Raw genomic sequence first — 19163 nt, forward strand, 5'->3', positions numbered from 1 at the left:
GAATTCCTTTGATCGAGCTGAGTTTTATCCACATTGATTGGTGCCATAGAATTCCAGGGTTTTCAAGACCTGAGAAGATTGTTATGCTATTCACAGGAGAGGGGCAGATACTGGCCTCTTTTGTGTACTGTGATCCCTGCCAATGAGATACAAAATTAAGTCAGTCACCCTTTGTGAATTTTTTTTTCAAATCAGTTTTTTTTTCTCATACTGCATCATAATGTGATCACCTCTTGAAAATATTAATGTACCAAGCTTTGAAATCTAGAGTTTGAAAGATTTTCATGATTTCGCCTCAACTCTGAAATGAGAAACACAAACTCATTTCAAGTTTTCATATAATATGACAGATTTATCCTGAGGCTCGAGTTACGAACCTGAAATACCATGCTGTGCTTCATTGTAAAGAATTGTGAAGTAATTCTACCAGGGCAGCCATAATTCTTGCAAAGATTTGAAATTTGTGAAAGGATGTTTATGGACCAACGAAATATCAACTCACAATTTCAACCCTGGTTTTATGCAGAAGAATTGGCAATTGAAATTAGCACTCGAAATCTTATATTTGATTCAAGAACGAAAAGCAATTTGGATCGGAGTGACAGATCTAATCAACATTAATCAATTCATTAATTAGAAGTGTTGTCATCATTACAACAGCTTTTGGTAAATGTTCACATTCTTTTGGCTATATCTTGCAATAGTGTGCTGTACAAGCCAATACAGTCATAATGTAGTTCATGTTACAGTTGTGAGCTATTGATAGCTGAAATGATCATAAAAACTTGTATATATTTTAGTCATAGTCCAAATTTGTACCGGGTCATGAGTGAGCTTGTTCAGCACGAACGTTTGTTGCATTGCTTGTCATGCCCATCCACTGCCTGAATAGACAGCGTCTGTAACTAAGCCAGTAACTGATTTTATACAGATCAGAAAGGTTTCAGGTAACTTCAGCTACCGTTATGTGTACAGTATTGTCCAGATGTAAACTAACTTTGTCTAGTTCTGATTCATCTTGCACGCTTTGATTCTTGAAAGAAACGTGTGAATGTAACATCTGCTGGCCTGTTTTTCTTTAAAAGAGCATATACAATAAACGTCGTACAGAGCTTGCAATTAATGTACGAAAGAAAACATGCTTGCAATGTAAGATCATAAATATGTATTACCAGGGTTCACATCTATGAGAAATAAAATGAACTCTGGGTAATTTGAAATGTTCAGACATATACAGAGGTAGCCCATTAAATTTTAATCACTTACTTGATTTGAAATCTGTTGAAATCCTTAAATGAGTGTAGATTTATGAAGAGGCTGCATTTATGCATGTGCTTCATCAGGTTCTGTAGTGAAATCTTATTTGGATCAGCTACGACATTTCAAAGATGTTTCTAATAAGCAAGAGATTTTTTGGTTCTCATTCTAATATGGATGTAATAGTCGACTTTATATTTTTATCCCAGTTGTACGTACGTCATGCTGTGTTGATAACCGCCAAACTACAATGTAGCCCTTGGACTTCTAGCTGTACATTCATGGGACAACAGCATCTAATAGTGCAAGAAGATTCATAACAAAAGTGCACAACAGTACAATTTACAGTACCTGCGATTGGTTGTCAAAAAATCTGGAAACAGCCATTGCTGTTTTCCGTACCAACAGTAATTTCAACAAAATGAAAAAAAAATCATGATTTTCAAATTAACTTTTGTGAGCATTTGTATGTAAATTGTTCAATTTTTTTCAGTTTGAAGGGGCTTATAAGTTCCCTTGACGTTGAGGAAATAACACATCAGTTTGTGCATGTCTTCTCAGGTGTTCTTTTGAAATATCTCTTTGGTTTCAAAGGTCTGATGATCAAAGGAAAATAATGCACTTCATGTCACAGAATAAGATGGCTGCCATTAACTTTAATTAACAAGCCCTAGTAGATCTGTCGTCCTAAACAAGTGACATCTAATGAGCCTCTCAGGATCCGTAATGAGGGTTTCACAAGCTGAATGTGGGGCCAATTTTCAGTGTGATTGCCTCTCAGAAAATTCTAGAGGGAAGTTTATCAAAAGGTGGTTAATCTGTCCCACTAGTAAAGCAATTTTCAGCTTTTCATGTTGATCGTCTCTTTTCACATGATTTCACAAAGAGTCAAATTAAGTGATGTGGATTCCCAAAAGATCTTATTTAGTGACTCAATTGATTATCAGTGTACGAAAAAACATTTTCCACGCCACAGATTGTGGCATAATCAATGCCTTTGGGCAGCGCGCGGTTTTGTCGGGCGCAAATTTAAATTGAAGTGACAAATGAATGAAATTCAAAAGAGACATACACATTTGTGGCCCTTTCTTTTGTGAAAATTGACAGTATGCAGATGCTGGCTGTTTGTGATTAAGTTTACATGCAGGAGAAAATGTTTTTAGGCAGATTGGTAAATATCACGCTCTTGTTATCGCCACAATGACTGTAATTTTCATGCTGTATACAATTATATTAATTTTCAGGCATTGAATGTGTGAGGTTTTTGTAGCTGACATTTATGACTTTCCCCTCCAGAAAGCTTTGTGCCCTTTCCTATGAAGGGTTTCACATTGATTTGGAAAGCTATGTTATTTTCTTTACATTGCAGCGTCAATTTTACATGTAGGCATGTTTGCCAATATCTTAGCGTCTATACATGTTTAAAGCTCCAGTACGTGTTTTTGTTGTTAATGTCAACTAAAGTCTCTTATTCTACTCCCCAAAGCATGTTGACGTACTCAGTACTCAGCTTTCCAACTCAGCCTGTACAAGTGTTCACGGCATTGTGTATTCTGGTCCAAGTGTATTCTGGTCCAGACTAGAATTCAAATATAACAATAACAGTGGATTTATCATGTACATCGCAGACTGTGTTTGCAATCATGAAAGCCAAAATGGTTGGGGTTTTAACATGCTTTGGGGAGAAGAACAAGACTTTGCAATTGACATGTAAAACGAAATAGTGAAAAAAACCGTCAAAAGTTACAGCTACTGGCCCTCTATTGGCAGAAATCAAAGCAGACTATCACTTTTTCATCTACCAACAATAAGTAGTTCTGTTAAGACAAATAAAAGTATTGAAAATACCATATTTATCAAAAGTACTATAAATTTAGAAATTCACAAACTCGCCACTTATAGAAATTATATAAAGACAGAAAAAAAAGAAGAAACACAATCTACCGTACTACAGCTAACAGTATCATATTATTGCAATTTTCCAATTCAAAATGGCTGCCAATTCACGCTTTAAACTACTTAAAAAAATCAGTTTTTCAATTACATAACAAATATACTACATTAGATTATTATATATTGACTTTTGCATATGGACTGTACACAAGCCAAAGACTGATTTCAAAAATTATGGTACTTTTGCATGGCTCCGAACTACAATTGCATTCTTTTAAGAGTCGTTATGGTGTTCAGTGTACAGCCATTATGTAAATTAAAACACCATTACCGGGAAAATTGGTAGGGTGCATTTAATAGCTGCCTTTGATATTCTCCACCTCATCCACACAGTTTACATCTGCATTCTATGGTGCCTACACCTGCAAGACTCATTGTAAGAAGTAATGGAAGCCCTGGGCAGTTGTTCATTTACTTAGATCCGTTGGTGTTTTTGTAGTAGCATGTTATGGCAAAGCCTGCATCACTTCCATTAAGCTGAAAATTCTTTTTTCAGAGATGACCTACGGCCTGCCGTTTGCCAATAAGCAACTGAAACACAGCAGGAATGCAAGACTGCCTCTTACGTGCCTCTGCTTACCATCAAATGAAATTCTGATGAACATTTGAAGGGGATATATAGATTGGTTTGCACATTTCTAGATGTGAGAGTAATTTGTTAAAAAACCTGTATGGGCATAAACACAGCATGCACACTCACAGTCAACTGGTCATATACACATTGTGGTTTACCATTATAGGCATCAGTCTACAGACATTGCAAGTCGGGAAACTCTGCATTATTTCCATAAGTGCATAGGTTTCAAGTCCAATCACTTCTCAAGGTTAATAATGCAGCACATATATATATATATATATATATATATATATATATATATATATATATATATTATATATATATATATATATATATATATATATATATATATATCTCATTGATAAAAAGATATAAATAGCTGAACCTGAATTTGCTTTAAGCAACCTGATCTATTACACTTTGAAACCTTATTTGGAAATTGCCTAGCCATATCATTCAGCTTTTATGATATGGCTTCCTTTGTGGTTGCTATTAGCAACCACAAAGGAAGCCATATCATTAAAATATAAAAGAATTTCTTCCATCATTATTGAAACCTACGATGGGATATGTGACTGTTCATGTATATCTGCATTCCATCATGAAAGCAGTACTTTAATCACTATTTATTTTTCGTTTACCCAGTGTTTTTCTTTTGCATTCCTGGATCTAAACACACTATGCCTGGGGAGAGAGGAGTTATGTACCTGGTGTAATTTGTAGCTCGAATTTGCAATCCAGCACCAAAGCTCAAAGTCATATGTTGTTTTAGTAAAAGTTGGTCACGAAATTTAGCCGACATGTCATCAATGTCAAAGTTCATGCTGGTTTCAGTTTGTGTACACTGCCTAGAAGACTGTTAGTGATGGGATGAAAATAAAATCCCTTCTAACAGCCTTGCAATAATCTTGATTAATTTGATATGACATCTCTTTTATATCTGATAATGTATGTTGTGGGAGTAGCTAACCAGCTTTTGGAAAAAAAAATAATTAACTAGAGTTTGCTCACATGGAAATTCTAAGGCATTTTCAACAAAATTAAAGTAAAAATTGTTTGCAACTGTGCTCCTGTCCAGAAGGTTCCCCTTCCCTACCCCCATGGAAAACTCTCAACTGGTTTTTCTCCACTGCCTTCAACTAAACCAATAACTTTTCCTACCCCATTGGCGATTTCCTGGTGCACACTACCTAATCCTACTCTGTCCTAGCTGCTGGACTTTGGTTCAGGTTGTTTGCCTTGCCAAAGAAAAACATAGTCCCTGCCTGCCGAGGATAAATAATTTGCTGGCCAAATTCTTCACCCACTGATATAGGTAAAAAGTGCCCTGCTGCTTACAAAGAAATTACAGGTTTAGTTCTGTTAATATGGACTTGTATATCAGTATTATATGTTAATAAAAAACATACAAAATCAGGTCATATTTCTATGTGAGAGGGAGAGACAGACAGAGAGAGAGAGAGGAACAGACAGACAGACAGAAATCAGCAGTTACAAAGACTCATTGTATTGTTAACAGTTTTGTTTAGAGAGCTGATCATCAAACGCTGAAGAAAATTGGAAATATTTTGAATTTGACCTTTGAAATGATGCAGAATGAATTTATGAAATAGAGGAAAAAGTATGACATATCAAGTGGTGATTTACCATGGCAAATATTCAGAGAAAATTTCACAATTGAAAAGCCAGTGTGTGACACGAAGATTCATATTGTCATTCTGTATCAACGGACATTTTGCAAACCAATTCCTCGTCACCAGCTGTTTTATGTGTATCAGATCAAACAGTGTCAGTTGATTGACAAAGTCGTCCTGCTGCATGAGATGGTAATAGAATTTTATGAAAAAATGTACTACCTGGCATGGTGTCTGGCTTCATTGTGTGGATGTAATGAAATCATCAATCAGCATAGGAAAAGGAGAGTGAAGAAAAAACCTAGTGAATTTTGAAAAGGGGCTTTGTTGGGGCCATATACAGTCTGATATTTGCAGATGACATTTTTATTATGGATGATATTTTCAGTACACGACAGTTTATTTCTGAGGGACAGATTTGTTCTTGTGAATTGCAATTTACGCAAAATGATAACTGTTTCTTGCCGCATGAAACGAAAAAGTACATCACATATTGAGGTTAAGTTGTTGCTCCTTACATACAGTACGATAAATTTACTGATTCCCAATTTTTGAGATTTCCCCGTTTTTCAGGGTACCATAATAATATAAACTGCAGCTGCTAGGGTTATATAAAAAAAATTCAGTCGCAGATGGTTAAATTTTTTATGAAAAGTAGACGTCATAAATGTGACAAGAAGTAAAATGAGATCCTACCAATATGTATATGTAGGGTTGAGGACAGATGTTGGTAGACTTTTCCATAAGGTCCAGTAGTATCTCATGATATACCATGAGTATATGTTTTTCATTTTATGCGTCCTTGATGGGGCAGACATTATCTCTACAGCGAGACAGTCTTTTGAAATTTTGATTGCATAAATGCATTGTTGGAGCCATAGCTGTCATTTTATAACTGTACTCCATTAAATCATGTCAGGCAGCATCATCACCAAACTCCATGCAAAGGAAACAATAATTAGAGAGATACATCAATCAGAGTGCAATGATGTTTTTCTGTTTAGTGCATCAATCAAAAAATGTATGGGACCGATGATACACAGCACTACTTATATTGAGAGCAAACCAGATGCTGGTAGCTATCTGGAGTCAAAATTTCTATTGTCAAGCAGAAGCAGTAAACTCCATTAAGCCCTTGAAACAAGAAAATAAAATGTACCAAGACTAGGGAAAAGGGACATGCTTTCTGGATTAATGGACTTGATGAGTTGATGGACTTTCTTCTCAATTGATATGATCATTTTTGGATTACAAGTATCAGAAAAACCATTTTGGAAGCATTTATGTCAATTTTTAAAAGGCCAGTAGCTGTTTGCTGTGATGTCTCGCTAGGTGACTAAGAGCCATACATTCTGAATTTGAAAGTGATTGAGTATTTACTGAATTTTAGTGAATTTTTTTACACCAGTTTTGTTCTGTATTTCAATGGCAAGTCTTTTTCTATTCCCCATAGCATCTTGGAACACCTTTTTAGCTTGCTGAAAAAGTGACCTTACGTGTAGAACGCACTTTGATTGTTTACATCGCCAGCTTGCCTATAGTTATATGTTCATTGATGTATTTGATAGTAGTGTATTTTGGCCCACTTTACACAGAAAAAAAACAGCATTTTCTGCTGCAAGATTACAAATCAGGTGTCCTCTGAGTAAACTTAACATTGTCTCTGTACATGTAGCATCAGCTATTACTGCTTCCAATACATGATTTTGTAACTTTCTATGCTAATGTAAAGACTAATTCCTCCTTGAGATTAATACCTTCTTAGGTGTAATTTACACTACTTTTAGGTGTAATCCAATCATGTTGAGACAGTAGAGAGAACGGATACTATCTAATATATCTGACATATGTCATACTTTTATTATAAAGTGTAATTTGTCTGCATGCCTGTGATAGGTTATACCGGGACAGTGTCTAATTCTAATACTGCATGTGTGGTTTGCCAGTGGACATTCCATCTGTTATTGTGATTCTTGAGTGGTTAATATGCAAATATACAGATGGTGATTTTTGAAATTTAGTGGGCAGGATGGCTATTTGACCAATAAACATTCTTGAACCATATCTGTGTGAAAGGTAACCCCAAATTTAAATCTTGCGGCTTATCTGTACAGGAAACATTTGTTAAAAAGAAACAACCACAAATGCCAGGTGGTAAAACAACTAACCTCTTATCCTCTGACAATGGCTTGTGAAATGTCAGTTCCCGATCAATTGACCCGAAATAAGCCATTTTGCCTTCACCTGTCCCAGTGATCAATACTTTGCTGGTTTAGTTAATATTGTTTTATTGCACACTTGTCTAGTTTTACCCTTTCACGTTGAGGTCACACTATTCAACATGAGACAATGGTGTTTTATTGTAGAACAAGGTTTGTCATGTTATAGGATTAATGCTAGGCAAATTACAACTATGACAACAATAACTGTTGCATTAATTTTTGATAGGAGTCCAATGATATGAACTTGAAGGAAATAAAAAAGGATTGTATCAAGGTTTACAGGCAACGTGAACTTACAGTTGCCTTCAAACAACACTGAGACTTTCATTTTATGTGTCAGTTGATGTATTTGATGGATGTAATAAAGGGAAATGTTTCCTTGAAGACTATTAAACCGACTTGACGTTCCACTTTATCAATATTCAGATATCCTCCGGACATGCCGTGTATTTGAATCTTGCCTTGATCCTTCACAATGTGTATTACCAATGGAATGTCTCATTGCCGTCAATTCAGCCATAAAAGGCATTAACTTCCAAATTGCCTCCAGTGTTTATTTTGAGTGAAATGCTAGGATTTCTTATGAATTTTTGAATTCTGATTTGTTGAATCAATTTTTGTTCTGTAGAGGTATATGCTACAATACTGGTATAAGTGTGAAATAATGTAATTTAAACAATCTTTGCAAAAAGGAAGGTGAAAGAAGTGACGATACATAATCTGTCCTGTGAAAGTTACAAGCCAAATTATTCATAATGAGCCTACTTTTCAATTGTAGACATTACTGCATCAACTTTCCTGTTCACTAAGAAATTTGTTCGCCAACGTCATGTGAAACATTTAGAGTTGTCAAGACTTGTCGTGCTGCTATCAATGTCTAAAACAAACTGTCTTTTATTTGTTTACAATCAGAACAAACTTTCAAGTAATCATCCACAAACAGAGCTGGTTGTTAGACTTTAGACAATGATAATGTGATTGTGTTTCATAAGAATTAAAATTCCCTAGCAGTGTAACAAATGGCCAAATGGATGACGGTATCTGGATTCAATGAAACAGACTCTAACACAATCTTGTCCATTTATATAACCTGTGGACATTTCTACTTATACTTTATGACTTTATCAGCCACGCCATGATGTTTTCTCATCAGCTTAGCTACCAAGATAATATGCGGGTGATTGTGATTTAGCAACAAGGAAAACATTGCCTCCATTAAATAAAACAAACCAAAGGAAAATTCACAGACATTGTATTTAATAATTCCATTAACTATTGTAAAGACTTTAATAAAAAATAATTCAAAAGCTTTGAATATTTCAAACAAAACATTCCTTCATTCTACAAGAATATTGGCAAACTTTCTTTCCATCAGATAAATAGCAATGTGCAGTTTCAAAGGTACCGGTAAATGTCAACTGCATCACTATACACTTTTTCCTTACAAGTCTGATCTGAAATCAGGTTACATGTGGCACTGACAGACAAACCGGTATTTCATCCTCAATTGGATTTAAGTTCGAGCTAATCCAATGGAAGCTAAACTTGTCCTAATGGTGATTAGATTATGATGACACTACTCTGAATGAGTATCAAAACCCTCTCGCCTCTGTTGCCATGGCTACATGTACGTCCAACTCCATGTTTGGAATATGGGAAAAGCATTGAAAAAATTAATTTGTTGTCTAAAGTTAAACATGGGTTCTTGATTTTGGTTGTTGAAATGTATAAACAGGGAGATATTCAATGTGTTATGTACCTCTGTATGAAAATTAACATTATTCCGTCCATACTTTTATGGACCTAATCACAGCTGTTTAGTTTTGCGTGATGGAAACTACAATGTCAGTTAACGTGAGACTTAGTGAAAGGTAAGGACACCAAAGCCACAAATACTTAATTCTATCTTGATCAGACACTCATGTTGTTTTAGCAAATGTTCAAATATAGATGGTCTTTGTATATAGAAAGCCCCCAAAATGAAATATGAATTTATTTGTATTTTGATTGCCTGAAAGGCTTGGATCAAGCAGTGCCAACCTCTTTTGATTTGAAACTCAAAACATGTATAGTGTGTATGATACAGCCATGCCCTTTTTCCACCTCAAAAATATTCTGACAGAATGTAAGTACTGTCCTATTTTTTCAGTAACTAATGCATCATTTCTTACAATCAGAATAGCTGGCAATCCGTTTAGAGTAGATGTCCAGGTTAAGGACAAGTTTCAAACTAAGGCAATCTCCAGTACACATAAATTGAGCAGAGTGTGTGTTTCAGGTGGAGGGCATATTGTAAACTAAGGTAATCAAGTGAAACATCGAGCAATTTGTGTTTAGGAGATTTTATCACCTGTAAATTCTTTGAAATTGAGACATTTGTGATGTTGTGGCCAATGTGTGACACATTTCATCTTTCTTAACAGAATATGTATAGTCTTAAGGGTGAAAAAACACTTTGTGAAAGAAGAAAGAAACTAATTTTGTCAAAAGATCCTCGTACAAGCGGGAAACATCTTTTAGAAAAGATGCTGATTTTTTTCCCTTTCCTATTTTGCTTTGTAAGTGTCACTAACGTTGAGAATATTTCATGTCGCTTTTTAGCGGAATAGTGTTATGTGGGAATCAAAATTAAGATTATCCGTTTTGATGACATGTTGTAGCTGGTGGTTTTAGATTTAATTGTTTCTTTCATTTCTTTTGTGAGAACAAAAGTGAATGTATGATGGAATGGTTTTCATAAAAATAATGTGCCCATCGTTTATGAAATTTTGAAATCTTCCATAACACTAGGCGATTGAGTCTAACAGTAAACCAAGTCAAAATGCTTTGATAATATGTCGATTGAAATCACTGCCCCCTTGGATTAGAAAACTTTTTGCAATAGAGAGAGCTCAAACTGCACTTCTGTTGAAAGCGCACCGATTTTTACAGATTGCATATTTTAAACACCGACGCAGTATGCCCCAAGTGTCATATCAGTATCAAAAGTCAAATTCCGAGAAATTTCACTGTTTGCAGGTTATGAAAATTGATCCGTCTTTCAAGGGTTAATGGAGAATTCAACCGGCATTCTTCTGAAGTTACATGTTAAAAGTGTCGGCTTAAGCATCTTTTAAATGCTAGCATCTCCGTGGGTGGCGATTTGAAATATGTGCATAGATTCTCTACTCCCCTGTCAGGTTGCTCTGCAAATCCAAACCACTTTGTTTGTTTGTTTGTTTGTTTATTTATCATCTACCATGGATTTGAGGTTGAGGTCATTCAGCATTTTAAAACAAGTTTATTTATTTATTCATTTATTATCTACCCTGTGTTTGATTCCTGTTTCAGATAATAAGTATTTTAAATCAGGTGTTTGTTTATTTACATACTCTCTCATATGTTTGTTTACTTGTTTACTTTTGTTCAATCTTGTCTCATTTAAGGTAGACAGCAGTAATTTTATTAATATCAAATTATTATTCCAATCCAGTTCTGGTGTGATGTCTATTAAGTTTCTTTTTTTTTTCAAAATCTTTTGGTCAGAGCCTTCTCAATTTATATGGTCCTTTCTTAAGCGCCATTGATTGCACTTTTCCAAATTAATCATTACACTAGTGTTTCTTTACTTGTGAGCTGGCACACAATGAAGACATGGAAACCAAGATGAGCAGTGTTACAGTTTTATTTCTCCAAATGATTTCTCCAAGTAATGACCAGAAAGTGTTATTGTCATCTATTTTTTTTTCCTCACACACTTAAAAAACCCCAAAACTAATAGCTGTAGTTTAGTCAGCTGCATTTATTGATAGCAACAGAGCATTATTAAAAAGTAAAAACAGAGACTTCGTGAAATTGTTCCGGTGAATCGTCAGATTAAAGGCCTAAATTGTTGAATTATATTTTGAGTGGTTCCAAGTGTCCTGACCTCAGTACAGCTTATCTCATTTTATCACAATAAATCTCAAAGAGATGGATTATGTACTTCCTTGAGAACCATCCACTTGGAACAAATAGGCTTTCATGTAAGCCGCAGTCCATTGGCCTCAGATGTTTTACTGTTACATGTAAAGGTCTTCCAGACAATAAACAATATAAAAAAAAGGAGAACGACCTCTCAGAATTGCAAGAGATTGCTTGCAAGATCTTTAAGTGACTTAACTGGGCATAGACTACATTGCCGTACGCAAGATCTCACTCATGACATTAATCAAAATGAGTTTATGAAAAACTAATGTGAGAGAGGTTGTTTCACTTTACTATTGAATATCTGTTCAAACACACGTTTTCAAATTGAAACGTAATAAGTACATGATAATTTAGGTGGGTTCTTTTTTAACTGTAACCATAGCCTGGTCTAGAATGTCATTGGATACAGTCTCAATGTGAGCTTTGGAGTGATGACGTTATTTAATGCGTAATATATTTTTGAAGTTGAATTGGGCTTGAAGAAGTTTATAGCTTATTGGCCAAAGTAATTAAATTCTTTGTTTTGCGTCCACTCTAAATGGGAAAAGGTACGCGTCTAAGCGGCTGAAAAACACACACAAGAAAATTAACACAATGTAATTTGATTGCAGCAAATACAAAATTGTAACAAAATTTTAGTTCAGAAAAGCTAAGCGGGTATGTCCTAAAATTTCCTATTCAAATACACTGTGTGTGTTTTTCATGAAAACCTTAAAAACCTAGGCGGGTGGGGACGCAAAACAAAGAATTTAATTACTTTGGCCTTATTGGAAAAGACAGGAAATGAAATATCACAAAATGCACTTTAAAATATCAAAATGTATATGACATATGCAATGTAATCTTCTTGACTAGACTTCTCTATCTGGACTTCCAATCAGGAAATGAGTACTAGCTCATTAAATTTCCTTTAAGTTATTGGGCAGGACTAATTGATTGTCAGGGCAACAATTTAATCTTGAGTTTGGCCAACACATCTGATGTTGAAAGGAGGACCATCCAATAGATAATAGGTTATAGATGCTCAAAACACCAAAAAATTCAGTCTAGGCTGTACTGTTAGCATACTGGAAAATTAAACATATACGACACATGGTATTTTAAACTGAGTACATGTACTACCTACACATAGTATATACTGCCACCTACCCCATTTATATTTGCTGCCTGCTTGATTCAAAACTTTTACCATAAATCAACAACACTAATTTACCTGGGAAGCAATTCAAGTGAAGAAAGTATTGTAACTGATGAGTGGAGGATGCATTCAACAAAACAGGGAAACCAACTGGACAGGGCATTTTGTCAGGGACAACCATTGTAATAGGGGACGTTGCAGAGAATCACTGGTGACACTGTAATTCGTTCAGTAAGAGCTCTTTCTGAATGTGCCTGGTTACTACTGCTCTGACTTAATAGATTGATTGTGGAAGCCTCATGGTGGGCAGGATGTGCTTAAAACTCTTTTGTAAACACCTGGCTTCCCATTTCAATTTTCTTGTACTTTGGCCCTTTTGCCACTGCAGATTGTCGTGTGGTCAACAAACTAAATTGTTTATCAGACCAAAACTACATGTACTGTACCTCAACCTTGAGCGTAACTCCAAAAGTGCAAGGTGTGATGTCGTCCACAAAGTAAAATATAACAATTTGTGACATTTTTGTTCACAGTTTGAAGAGGAATTTCAGTTAAAACATTATTTATGATAAAGAGTGTGTTGTTGGGTATTAAACATAAGCAAGTTGAAAATGGTGTGCGTTACAAATATTATCGATGTGCTGTTTTTTGTAACATGTACACATTTTGGTCTCCAAAATAGGTGCATAGGTGAAGATCATTTATTGAACTGTCATCAAATCCCCTCCCTGAATCAAAAAATTCCTCTGTTTGAACTTATATGACAATCTGAGATGCTCCCTTGGTTTATGTTTTAAAAATTCTGAATATGCATTTTATGTGTCAGAGTGTTACAGTAACGATTAAAGATTTTCATGGTGCATATTTGTAACTCTGTACATGTGTCAACTTCTTTTGCTTTATGAAGTTTATCAATTAATACAATAACATTTTTAGTTGCCTGGTGAATGATAACATTACAGGTGTCTCTGTGTCCTGAACCAATGTCTCATTTCTTTAATGATTTAATCACTGTTGAAAAAGCATTGAGTTGTCAATCGTATTCCACACAGGGCATGTATGTACTACTGCCATCGCCATTAGTGCCTATGTCAAAACTTCTACATCAATGGTGCTGTGCCATATGTTACCCGGAAAACCTTTTGAAAAAGAGAACACATTATGCATCTTCGTGTTTTTTTAAATCGAAGTGTCATTTATTTAATCATGACAGAGAGACTTTTTAAAACAATTCCCATGTATGACAAATTTTTACAGTATTTTTGCACTTAAGAAATTACCCATAATGCTGCCGCAAATCTGAAATGTCACGCACAATTCTTACCAACTTCACGTTTGTTCATCATTGCTTACTTGTCGCTGTTGATGAAAACAGTTTTGAAGTCAAGCCAAAGCCCAGTCTGCCATCAGAGAAAGTGATTTGTAGATGGAAAAGATGCGATGCTTTCAGCAACTCAAATGGTACTCAACTTGTATAGCCCTGATTGCTGCTGCAAAGACCTGGCAGGCTTAACAAGTGAAGTCTTTCCGAGGGGGCTGTGAGACAGTGTAAGTTTTACCACAGTCTCCATCAAGCACATGCAATCCCTAAGGTACTGATAGAAATGGTTGAAGTTCCACCTTCATACATCTTTAAAGGTAATTGACTCATTCACGACAGACAGTTCACAGGGAATACTGTCACATCGTCTGATATCAATGAAAAACTTGACAAAGTAGCTGCAGGACTGAAACCCATCCCTCCATCCCGTCCGTTTCAATATTGTAAGTTTATCAGTGCTGACACAGAATCATCTGTGGGAAATTACAACAGATAATTTTTGTCTGTCTTTCCATTTGCCAATTTTCCACCAATTTCTCTTCCATTGGCCATCTTTCTGGGAATTCTGCTCTCATAATCTTGGCAAGCACATTGTTTCTGTTCAAGCTTTCAAAATATATTTCCATTCAAGGCCAGAAAACAATCTGAATCTTTGCTTTTTGTAGGAATTGTAAACTCACCATGAAAGAGACAGTGTTAAGATCATCTGATGAATTTTTAATGAAGTTTGAGTTCATGGTCATTTTATATTTTACTTAATAACAATAAGCTGTGATTTCCAGGCATATTTTCAAACATTAGGTCTAACGGCTATAGACCTACATGGAAATTTATTGACGTCACAATGATCAAAGGAGCTCTCATTGTGTTTCGTCACTTGAGTCAGGGAAATATTTTTTCATCACTCACTAAGATATTTTCAAGTCAGGATGTTGATTAAATCTAAGTTAAAGTCAGTCGTTGTATTTTTTCTATAATTTGGCATATTGAATTTGTGTTAGTAGCATGCATAAATATTTAATTAGACATGATAATCATATGACAGGTAGAATTGCTGTTGATGAAAAATGTCTGCCGATCCATTATGGGTAAATTAGTTAATCAGCATATGTCAACATGCATTAATGAAAATTACAAATGCATTATATATGAATTCATGTCTGCAAGAACAATATTGTTTGTCATGCAATTGCAAAAATACTCATTACAGGTGAGAAGAAAGTACAACAACTACTATAGAGATAATAAATTGACCCACTGTGGTTACTAGAAATGAACACTTTCTCAACAGGAATCTTTTTTTGTGGTAAATCTGTATTGTCACAGATGTAACAATGGAAATTCATGTTTATTCTGTATTCAAGGTTGTAAACTTGTATTGTTAGTGTCAAGAAAGCAAACATAATGTTGGTCTACCGGTATATGCTGAGCAAATGTACAGTCTGACTTTTTTTTTAATGACAGAGAGAGAGAGAGAGAGAGAGAGAGAGAGAGAGAGAGAGGGGGGGGGCGATACCGTGACTTTCATTGTCAGAGAAACACAGAAAAATTCATGGTGATATGACAAACTTTGTAACAAGTACATAGCTTAACTGATAGAGTATACCATTTTGATCGCCATAAATACATCTGCATTATCTGATCTTGTGTCACTCTGAGTTAACTATGTCATTGTGTCTGTTTTAGCCATCTGTCAAATGTTGTCACACGTAATGAGTAACTCTAGAGCCTGAACATTTCTGTTGACAGCTGTAATTCAACGTTTGTCATGGTTTCAGTGCATTACATTCTATCTTTGGCGCCTTGAAAAATTTTTCTTAAAGTTAACAAGATGAAGCTTAATCGCAATGTGACGCACAGTAACCATGGAGATGGGGTTTCCTTAGTGATCGATTAGCCACTGTTTTCAGCGAAGCACAGTATACTTAGAGGTTATCGTATTGAACTTTACAACTTGACAATGAGCAGACACTTTTCGCTTGCACTGGACGTGCTGCAGACGGAAGAATGGGATGAGCAATTGGGTATATCCCAATTGCTGACATCAATCCCCCAGTGCATTCATTGCTTTTGTGACTTACCTACTTCCATCCATCTTCGCGAAACTTTCTCTTCTTCATTAGAAACAGATTTGTGCCAGTTAAAGGCAATCCAAGAGATGGATAGATCGATGTCACTTGTGGTGATGTATAGGGCTGTGCCTGAATTTGTTATTGTCAGTCAGTAATGAATGTATTTGAGCTGATCTTAGAATGATAAATAAAAATGAGATCTGGTATCACTATTCGTGTGGACATGATCATTTAGATTCTTTGCCAGTTGGTGCAGCAAATCTTCTACAAATATGAATAATTCACAGTGGTGGCACCATGGATTAGTACCTTGTCTAGCTAAGTCTGCTTGTAGCTCGACAGTGACTTTTGTAGTAGGCTGGGCTTTCATGGTGATGCAGAAAATGTTGTGCTCAGAAATTTTTTTTTGATAAGTATGAATGACAATTTCCTTTTAATTTATAAAGTTCAAGGTAGCTGCATGGGGTTTCTGAAATTCCTTTGGCAGCACAAGGAGTGTTTGCCGATAACATACAACCACACTGAGACGGAGAATTTCCTTGCCTTCAAAGACATGACACACACACACAGAAAACATTTTATTGCTCACGTCTTCACCATGTGCTTTCCTCCTGAATGGGTTAACTCAAGAAAAATATGTAAAGTTAATAAATGAAAGCCTTGTGGTTTAAAGAGTGGAAAACCTCTGAAAAACCCATGAATTCCTCCATCATTCCTTTCACAGATGAAACGAATTTTTGCCGATGGTTGTATCATGGGGTTCATTTGGTTATTATATGATTCATGACATACGGTAGAAGCGTATCTGAAATTTGTATTCGATTAAATAATCTCACTGTTCAGAAATTTGCGGCAAATTTTCTCTTTCATGACATTTATCACAGGAGGCTATCAATTTCATCATGCTTGTAGTTTTCTTTTTTCATCTGTGTATTGATGAACAGTACAAGTGAAATACTATGCATCGCGTGTGATGAAAAAGTGCTCTGATCAGAATTCACATGCTTTGTCTATGTCATGCACCGATCTTTCTTAAGCAAACTAAAGAGCAATGAACGGTGAATTCAAAGTAGATATGCTGGACTCTGTGATGTCAGTACGGTGTACTTTACAAAGGGAAATAGAGAAAAAGATCCTAAAGGGTTGGTCGCGTCAACTTTTGACATTCCTAGTATTTTTTGTATCCTGTACCATCTACGGTTTCTAGGTTCTTCTCAATACAAACAGCTTGCTGGTTCGAAATACCCAGCATATTGTGTGTCATCACAGCTCTTGTGTTGCAGAAGGTTGAATTTCACTACTCAGCAAGTAAGTAGTGACGATGTAACCCCTCACATGCACAAGCTTATGGGAACAGTAGATAGGCTTTGTACTTAGTATATTTGCTTCAGAAATTTTCTATTCAGAGAAACAGTAGTTGATTATAAATTCATGTATGTGGAACAAAAATCCAGTCTGTGAAAAGTATTCAAGACCACTTCCTGTGTACGTGCAGATTGTTCCTATCTTAGGATAAGACCACGGCAACTGTGTATAATATTCCAATTATAGATTCACCTAATGCTACTTGTAAATGTAATACCCTAAGCAGGAAGTACAAAGCTATACAATATCATAATTATTTAATCTTTGTAATGCCAAATTTGGATATTGTTGCTGTTTTCCGTAGTTTGGTGATAGCCAAATGTTATCAAGTACAGACGGCGTAGACCACAGAGAAGATTGAATCCCCAACACAAGTTTCAAATTGATAATTAGTGCACACGATCAGACAGTGTAAAGTTTCCATTTCTGATATTTTTCTGCTTTTACAGTCAGAAACTTTTCTGCAGTATTGTGGCTCTGATCTGCTAAATGCAAGATAAATCTGGAAAACAGTAAAGAGAGATTGTCGCGAGTACTCACCATGTTTCAGTTTTTGTTTTCTTAGCCCATGTGTGCTGGAGACTCATCACTCTGTCAGTGTGTGTGTAAGTCCGTCTGTCCATTCATTTGTCCATCTGTCCAAATTTGCCAAGCTCATAACTCAAAAATTATTGTACCAAATTTGATCAGCTTTAGTATGAAAAATGTTTGAATGATTATCTAGAACTGAGTGGAATCTCAGAGATGTGTTTGCAGAATTATGAAAAAAATTATGATTTTCATAATTTCAAAAATTTTCATTAATGACTGAGTTATTTCTGTGATAACTGATATGTACCATATGTTGGTAAGGACAATATTTGTTTAAATGAGCATAAAATTAAATATAGATATAAATTAGCATTAAATTAATTTGCATATTTGTATTTATAATGGTATGTCCCTTAACAATCAGTACTGCTGACCATAATAACATGTTACAGGCTGAACATGAGAATGCCCATCAGAAAGAAACACTTTCGTATTTTTGTCATGCAGTGGATATTGCTGCAAACATGTGTGGCATTACATAAATTTGAAGACAGCTGATGCTCACAATATCAAAAAAAAATCCCCACATATGTCAGTGTATAAGTATCCAACGAATGCCCATCTGGTATCTATGTCTTGAAAACTTGGTGTGAGACTGTCTTCGAAATTATCTTGTGATACTGTTATCTTTGTGTTTGTCATATTGTACATGCAAATACATGTACTGATGTATGAAAATCTCATGAATTTAGTTCAAATTCAAGGAAATAACAGGTGCATGTATATTTAGTTTTCTAATGCCTTAAACTGAGATCAACGCTGACTGATTTATGCCAGCTGTTGGAAGCATGCATGCAACTATTTCAGTTTATCAAGCGCAACTTCAAATGTGCCGTAAGAAAAGTTGAGTGAGTACCGGTAGTATGTATTAGGCTTATGCATGTACTTACGTTTCCTTAAGTTTTAATGTTCATGATCTGCTCTGTATCATTGCTTTGCCTACCAGCATATCAACTGCAAAATCTTACTGCCTGTGAGACGTAACTGTCCATCATAGAAACCGTATAGTGGAAGTGCTGATGAGATACGTCTACAGTACATAACTGTGGCTTGAGTATAAATTTCATAGTCAAAATGTTGCTATG

At 35.4% G+C, this 19163-nt stretch overlaps 1 protein-coding gene across 24 annotated transcripts in view; it reads left to right on the forward strand.

The window, feature by feature from the left end:
- Nucleotides 1-19163, forward strand: part of LOC139120371 (cGMP-specific 3',5'-cyclic phosphodiesterase-like) — a 131790-nt gene that overhangs the window by 77322 nt on the left and 35305 nt on the right. The window lies entirely within an intron of this gene.

Source organism: Ptychodera flava, chromosome 20, assembly GCF_041260155.1.
Source record: "Ptychodera flava strain L36383 chromosome 20, AS_Pfla_20210202, whole genome shotgun sequence".
NCBI lineage: Eukaryota > Metazoa > Hemichordata > Enteropneusta > Ptychoderidae > Ptychodera > Ptychodera flava.